Source organism: Oncorhynchus mykiss, chromosome 21, assembly GCF_057628025.1.
Source record: "Oncorhynchus mykiss isolate SJ-2025 chromosome 21, ASM5762802v1, whole genome shotgun sequence".
NCBI lineage: Eukaryota > Metazoa > Chordata > Actinopteri > Salmoniformes > Salmonidae > Oncorhynchus > Oncorhynchus mykiss.
The window spans coordinates 4,719,727-4,727,669 of NC_143042.1; the positions used below are offsets into that span (position 1 = coordinate 4,719,727).

General features: G+C 39.1%; 1 long non-coding RNA gene across 1 annotated transcript; it reads left to right on the forward strand.

The window, feature by feature from the left end:
• Positions 1–564: 564 nt before the first annotated feature.
• LOC149972957 (uncharacterized) lies at positions 565–5,922 on the forward strand. The gene is made up of 3 exons (XR_016490113.1): positions 565–1,142; positions 2,425–2,871; positions 3,288–5,922. It is a non-coding gene; the product is annotated as an uncharacterized LOC149972957 (long non-coding RNA).
• The last annotated feature ends 2,021 nt before the right edge of the window (positions 5,923–7,943 follow it).

The following is a 7,943-nucleotide window of genomic DNA, read 5'->3' on the forward strand; positions in this document are numbered from 1 at the left end:
TGCGAAAGCAGCAACTACTCTTCCTGAGGTCCACACAAAACATGACACATGACATTGTCACGACGTGGCCCTTTTGGGTTTATATCGTAGCTCACCCCCTCTCTCACTCCCTCTCCCACCACAGGTTTCACAACGCTCATAAATTCCTGGGAGAAACTCTCTTCGCTGCCATGGAGTATTGAGGGAGAGAGCCTATGGAGAACAAAGGCCTTCTTCTTGCCAAAGATCCTAATCCCCAAAATTGGAGAATTAAACAATATTTCTATTTTTGAGAATGTGGGAATTGTCCATAGGCATTTCAGGAATTGTCATGTCACGTTTGTTTCATGTGGTGATCTCATGAAGGACAGCTAACACACATATCTTTGGTTGTGTACACTTCTCAATTATCGAGTTGGCATCTGATGGTTGTATAAAATATATGATTGAATATGAAACTATTTGTGAGAAAATGTAATATGATGTTAGCCTCCTAAATGAGAATTGTCTTTCGTGTAGTTTTACCCAGTCAGTAACCACGCCCACGTGAGCACAGACATTGGGACAAAAGGGATGGAACCGCCCTCCAAGGCGAGTGCTTATAAAGGACTCCTGACACATTTTACATTAGTCAAAAACGCAGGGACAGGAGTTCCCACGTTGAAATGGCTTGAACTCTGAAACTTTCAACAGAGAAGAAGTACTACTCGATACCAAAGAGACCCACGGTAAGTCGGACATCTCGAATGGTTAAGAAATCTACAAACTAGGGTCCAGATAACGCCGGGACGAGGTCCCCACATTGGAATGGCTATCACTCTAGAGACCAAAACATGCCGGGTGACACTGGTGTGTGAAGTGGTTTAAACTACAACTCTACCAAAGGACAAGACCAGAGCATGTGGAGATCATTCCCATGGTGAAATGGCTATGAAATTGACAAACTAAAGAACAATTATTCAGGCTGCAGCTGTTTAAATACTTTAATCGGGTAAATGAATCCCATCTAACAACATTTCAGAATGGTACTCCGAAGTACCCATTATAACAACTACAACCCCAAAAGACCTTGGGACTTCTGGGGAACGCAACCAGAGACTCTCTGATGATTGACTAAACAGCAGACGGACCAGCAATCAGCGAGGAACAAAAGGCATACACTCGTAAATATGTCAATTGTAGTTTATTTTCAAATGAGCAGTTGTTCATTTTAAAAGTATTAGCATTTCCATGAGTGTAGTTAGAAACTTTGAGTGTCCCGCTCTTGAGCTATCCCCAACCCTTTCCTTTGTCTACCAAGCCGTCATACCGGCTTAACCCAGGGATTTTTCTATCATGTCAATAACCAATGTATAACCTATTTGTGTGTGTGTTTATGTAATTATGTGATTGATTAGTTAGTAAATAAATAATTAAGCCAATTTGTATATCGCTGATTCATGATTTATGTTATGGTTCGTGCCGATTTCCTAGGGTTTGCGACGATCAGTAATGAGAATGATGTAATAATACATTAAGTGACTGTAATTGATAAGATATGAAAATATCGGAAGAGTTCATTCGGGAAATAAATGCTCTTTAAACATTTTCCCGTGGTGCCCCGACTTCCTAGTTAAAGTTACATGATTAGTTTAATTTCGTAATTAAAATACACATAAAGATTTGATAATATACAGTCTTCACATTTAATGATAGTCAATGCTACGACAACATAATGCAGAACATTAATAGACAAGAACAGATCAATGACATAACTACATCACAATAGCATGATAAAAGTGATTTTAAAGCTTCTGTTGTTTTCCTTTGTGACCCGGCTACTGTACTTGGTAGGTGGCATATTTGTAGAGCTGGTTGATGAGGTTGCTAAGTACAAAAGTGTTATAGTCTGGCACAGTGGACGCATCATAATACCCATAAAATGGTCAGACACGGAAATGGTTCCAATTGTTTTTCCATTCTTCACATACTTCATTTGACGTGTTTGTGAAATTCACTATGTGATTGGTGTAGGCTTATCTTGGTGTGACGTTTTGATAACCATGTATTTCTCTCTCGGACAAGATTAGTTTGATCAATATTCGCCTCAACTTTTCTTTCAAATATTTTCAAAATGCTAATTAGCAACAGAGAAGACCTCAGGAAGACTACCTATTCCTGCAGGAAGCCCCTGCACGTCATTTCTAGCCAACACTGTCAGCTACTGTTCACAAGCGTGATCAGAAACGTTTGCCCAATCCATGATGAATCCATGTTCTGTATTGAAAATAATTAAATAGTGTTGAACTTCTTCCTTCCCCTTTCTCTGTCTTAGCTAGCCACTGACTACACTTTAGCTAGTGAGTCATACAGAGCAGTAGATACAAAAAAAATTGGTTTACTTAACCTAGATAATTGTTTGTACAGTATGTCGACTTTGTATGTCTAATTTGGTGTCTATTTCAGACCTTGTGGCATTTTTCAATGATGCGCATACGAGCATTAAAAGGGGAGAAGTCATGGACATGTAGAGAAGACCACTAGAAGTCTGGACATGTGGAGAAGACCACTAGAAGTCTGGCTATGTGGAGAAGACCACTAGAAGTCTGGCCATGTGGAGAAGACCACTAGAAGTCTGGCCATGTGGAGAAGACCACTAGAAGTCTGGACATGTGGAGAAGACCACTAGAAGTCTGGACATGTGGAGAAGACCACTAGAAGTCTGGACATGTGGAGAAGACCACTAGAAGTCTGGACATGTGGAGAAGACCACTAGAAGTCTGGACATGTGGAGAAGACCACTAGAAGTCTGGACATGTGGAGAAGTGCAGCTATAGTGAGGGGCAACTAACCAGTTTGGTCAGGGCCAGCATGAGGGATAAAGTTGATCCTGTGTTGGTGTGTAACTATGAAGTTAAGTATGAGCATCTTAGCAATATAATGTGTTTTATACAGCTGTCAACATTTTACAAGGAAACAGCCACTTAAACAATGATATCATCATTAACCGTCATTACCCCAGATACCACACTTACATTATGACTCTAGACTCTAGAGTTCTAGAATGTTTTATAGGACCTTTCCCATTATACGATTGATATATAAAGTAATAAAATCCCAAGTTATCAATTAAATGTTTGTGGAAAAACGACTTGTCCTCGTGTGAAAATGACAGTTTATTAAATATTCTACAGCTGTAATGTCATCAGTCAAATCAAACTTTATTGATATACCACATTTCTTACAACAAATGCATTTCAAGGTGTTCACAGTCATGCATTGAAAGGCATGTGACACGTAACATCCTTCCTCTTGTCATTTCTCTATAGGTGGCCTGAGGATTCTCTCTATCACATGCAAATGCCTCTGTGGAGCTCATGAGTTTAGCCATGCAGCCTATTTTGCCAGTTCACAATATCGGCTGTACAGATGTGTAATGCGAGTGGAGGAAGCCAGTCGTGCCCAACCAGGTGCAGTCAGTGGAAGACAAATACCGAGCCGAAGACTACAACCCTCTGTCCCAAGAGCCCACAGAGGAAGATCTTCAGTGGCTAAGGAACCATCTCTGGAGAAGTTTCAGTGAAATGGCATGACTCCTTGAACCTGAGGCAGAACAACTGCTACCCTCCCTGTTGTCCCTGTCTGTACCAAACATTGTTAAAAATCCAGGGCACCTGGGGCATGCAGAACACTGGCTGGCATGGTGCTGTCGTGGAGCATCAGGTGGCTATACGGCAGGCAACAGTTGGACAGTTGGTAAACGATATCTGATGAACCAATCTGTACATTCTGTTAAATAAGTCCCACCAGTCTCTGAAAACACTCTCTCTGTGAAATGCAGCCTATGCCACATCTTCCAACAGAACAAGATCAGCCTCTCTCATTGGATCACCCATTATCTCAGTCTCCTATTGGATCGCCCATTATCTCCGTCTCTCATTGGATCGCCCATTATCTCAGTCTCTCATTGTATCTCCCATTATCTTAGTCTCATTGGATCTCCCATTATCTCAGTCTTTTATAGTATTTACACAATGGTTTCACTTTCACACCTGCCTCTAATTTCAAAAATGACAGTACTTTCTATGGATTATTATCATAACTAATGCACTGATGTGGTGAAATTATATATATGTGTTGCATGAATTCACAGTGGAAATATATTTACATTGAAAAATGATTTAATTATTGTCAATATTTCACACATTTTCAGCGTAGAATGGGAAAATATATGTTTGCCAAGCATCTCCCTTGTCCCACCACTTGGCACCGTGCATAAGCATGGTCATGGTTGTTTGTAAGTTTACACACATTTTCTGAGTGGAAATTCATGGTTTACGCACAGATTTGTGCCTAAGCACGGTTGATAAATGAGTCCCCTGCAGCATTCCAGGACCTGGGTTGCCTACCCCTGCACTATAGTCTTTAGTCCAGCTTTTCCCAAACCTGGTCTTGGGGACCCCAACGGGTGCACGTTTTTTGGATTTTTGTCCAACCAATACACAGCTGATTCAAATAATGAACTTATCATCAAGCTTTAATTATTTGAATTAGCTGTGTAGTGCTAGGGCAAAAACCAAAACGTGCACCCCTTGGGTCCGTCCCCAGGACCGATTTTGGGAAACGCTGCTTTAGTCACAGGTCATCTAGAAGGGTGTGGTGGCAAGGATTATTCCTATTTCAATTTTCTTCTTAAAGTTAACATGGCTGCCAAGAGTGCTCCTACCGTGCATGGTCAGATGAAACAACACCTTGAGAAAACAAATGCGTTCCAAGGCTGTCTTGAAGTGTTTCCTTATTTATCTTGGCTGACTGTTTTTTTTTTCATGATTAGAATTCTGTACAAATCCACTTTTTCCAAATCCTGGGAAAGTGTGTTTGCCAATTGAAGAAAGTGTAAAGCTCCCACTGTTCATACTACCAGGTTAATGGAGAAAAACTGGATACTAAATGTAATACAAAAGGAACTCCAGCCCGCTGGTGATCTTGATTCTCTACACATTAATGGATTTTGTCCAACAGCATGCTGGTGGGATCTTCATGATCACAGCCTTGAAATAGGTTCATTCATTGATCAATTCATCCATACAAAAAAGGTTCCAAAAGGGTTCTTCGGCTATCCCCTTCAGAGAACCCTTTTTGATTCCACATAGAACTGGACCAGCCTTCGCTGTGTTTTGGACCCTGGTGACCAGCCTTCACTGTGTTTTGGACCCTGGTGACCAGCCTTCGCTGTGTTTTGGACCCTGGTGACCAGCCTTCACTGTGTTTTGGACACACATAATAATGGTGATGCTGGTATGCTGAGGACCAAGCTGGTCCATGCTCGTCTATGTTGGTCAAGCTGGTCTGACCACGCCCATCATTATCATATTTGCCAGCGTTCTCTATTGCAGTTAATTTTTTGAATTGTTTGTTTTAATATTTTTTTTTCTTGCTGTGTTTTTGCATGTACATTGGGATGGAGCTAATCTCAGGCCAAATCTGTTTCAGTCTGTTTTACACCAGTCAACAGAAGAGGAATTCACCTTTCAGCAGAACAATAACCTACAACACAAAGCCACATCTACACTGGAGTTGCTTGCCAAGATGACAGTTAATGTTCCTGAGTGGCCAAGCTAGAGGTTGACTTAAATCTGTTCAAAATCTATGGCAAGAAAATTGCTGTCTAGCCATGATCCCCAACACCTTGACAACACCTTTTATCACAAATATGGGCAAATATTGCACAATCCAGGTGTATAAAGCTCTTATGAGACTTACACAGAAAGACATTTGTAATCACTGACAAAGGTGCTTCTACCATCTATTGACTAAGAGGATTGAATACTTATCTAATCAGGGTCATTAGTGTTTTATTTTTCATTCATTTACCTTGTTATTTTTTTTAAATTACAAAAATGTCATTTTAAAAAAAGCATTTTAATCACACTTTGTAAAACAATAAAATGTGAAGAAATGCAAGGGGTGTAGACTTTCTATAGGCACTATTTCAACATGTAAACACAGAAAACGTATTCAGAACATGTAAACACAGCAAACGTATTCAGAACATGTAAACACAGAAAACGTATTCAGAACATGTAAACACAGAAAACGTATTCAGAACATGTAAACACAGCAAACGTATTCAGAACATGTAAACACAGAAAACGTATTCAGAACATGTAAACACAGAAAACGTATTCAGAACATGTAAACACAGAAAACGTATTCAGAACATGTAAACACAGAAAACGTATTCAGAACATGTAAACACAGAAAACGTATTCAGAACATGTAAACACAGAAAACGTATTCAGAACATGAAACACAGAAAACGTATTCAGAACATGTAAACACAGAAAACGTATTCAGAACATGTAAACACAGAAAACGTATTCTGAACATGTAAACACAGAAAATGTATTCAGAACATGAAACACAGAAAACGTATTCAGAACATGTAAACACAGAAAACGTATTCAGAACATGTAAACACAGAAAACGTATTCAGAACATGAAACACAGCAAACGTATTCAGAACATGTAAACACAGAAAACGTATTCAGAACATGTAAACACAGAAAACGTATTCAGAACATGTAAACACAGCAAACGTATTCAGAACATGTAAACACAGAAAACGTATTCAGAACATGTAAACACAGAAAACGTATTCAGAACATGTAAACACAGAAAACGTATTCAGAACATGTAAACACAGAAAACGTATTCAGAACATGTAAACACAGAAAACGTATTCAGAACATGAAACACAGAAAACGTATTCAGAACATGTAAACACAGAAAACGTATTCAGAACATGTAAACACAGAAAACGTATTCAGAACATGTAAACACAGAAAACGTATTCAGAACATGAAACACAGAAAACGTATTCAGAACATGTAAACACAGAAAACGTGAAAAGAAAAAAGTGCTTCATCACCAGGTGACATTACACAACCCTCCTCTCTCCCGGATACCAAGTCTTCATTGAACAGGTGAAACAGGAAGCCATCACGAGTCAAAGTTGTGTGCAGGTCTAAAAAGTGCAAAGTCCTTCAAGGGGATAATTGAAGTCTAGTGTACAACCAGACTTATACTGTTGTCGTGTCTTTACAATCATTAACTGAAGACGTATAGTTTTTATCAAAGATTCTTTGTAATTAGTATTACATGATTAGACTGATTAATCATTGATCATTGAATCATTGTAATTACTAGGAAGTTGGGGCACCAAGGAAAAATATTCAGATTACAAAGTTATCATTTCCTAAAATAACTTTTCAGATATTTTATCTGACCAATTAGTCTTCGAATTAATGAATTATTTATTTTACCTCACGTTAGTCTCATTCCAAACATCGTAAATTGTTGGTTATCTGCACAAACCCAGTCTTCACTATGAGTCATCCATACATCAATTGTCTTAAATCATTTATTTATTACTAACTAAGTAATTCACAGAAATTCATAAACAAACAAACAAACAAGGTGATTGTGGTTACAAGAAATGATAGGGGAATGTGCCCTAGTGGGCTAAACTGGCATGGCGGCTTGTTAGACAAAAGGGGAAGTCGACTAAGAAGTCACTACAGAGTGAGGGGGGGGGGGGGGGGGGGGGGGGGATTAGTCAGGCTATTTACAGAGCAATATGGTCTACAAAGAGTTTCCACAATATGTTTACATTCTAGGCAACTAGTCATTTGTTAATAATAAATTATACATTTGCCTCAGAGAGTAATGTAATGGGTAGTTACACATCTTTAATAGAGCACACTGTAAAAGGTGTTGTCAAATATGTACCTGGCACTACATCCATAAGGCACCTGTCAATCAAGCTATGCATCAGGGAACTAAAGGTTCACCAGTTCCTGCACACTGTAGCACTGTAGCACTGTAGTCTTATTAAACTTTCTAAGTAAGAAGATTCACAAAACAGATCTTTGCAGAGCAACCTTAAATCCCCCATGTTCAATATGATTTCAAACACACTAAAG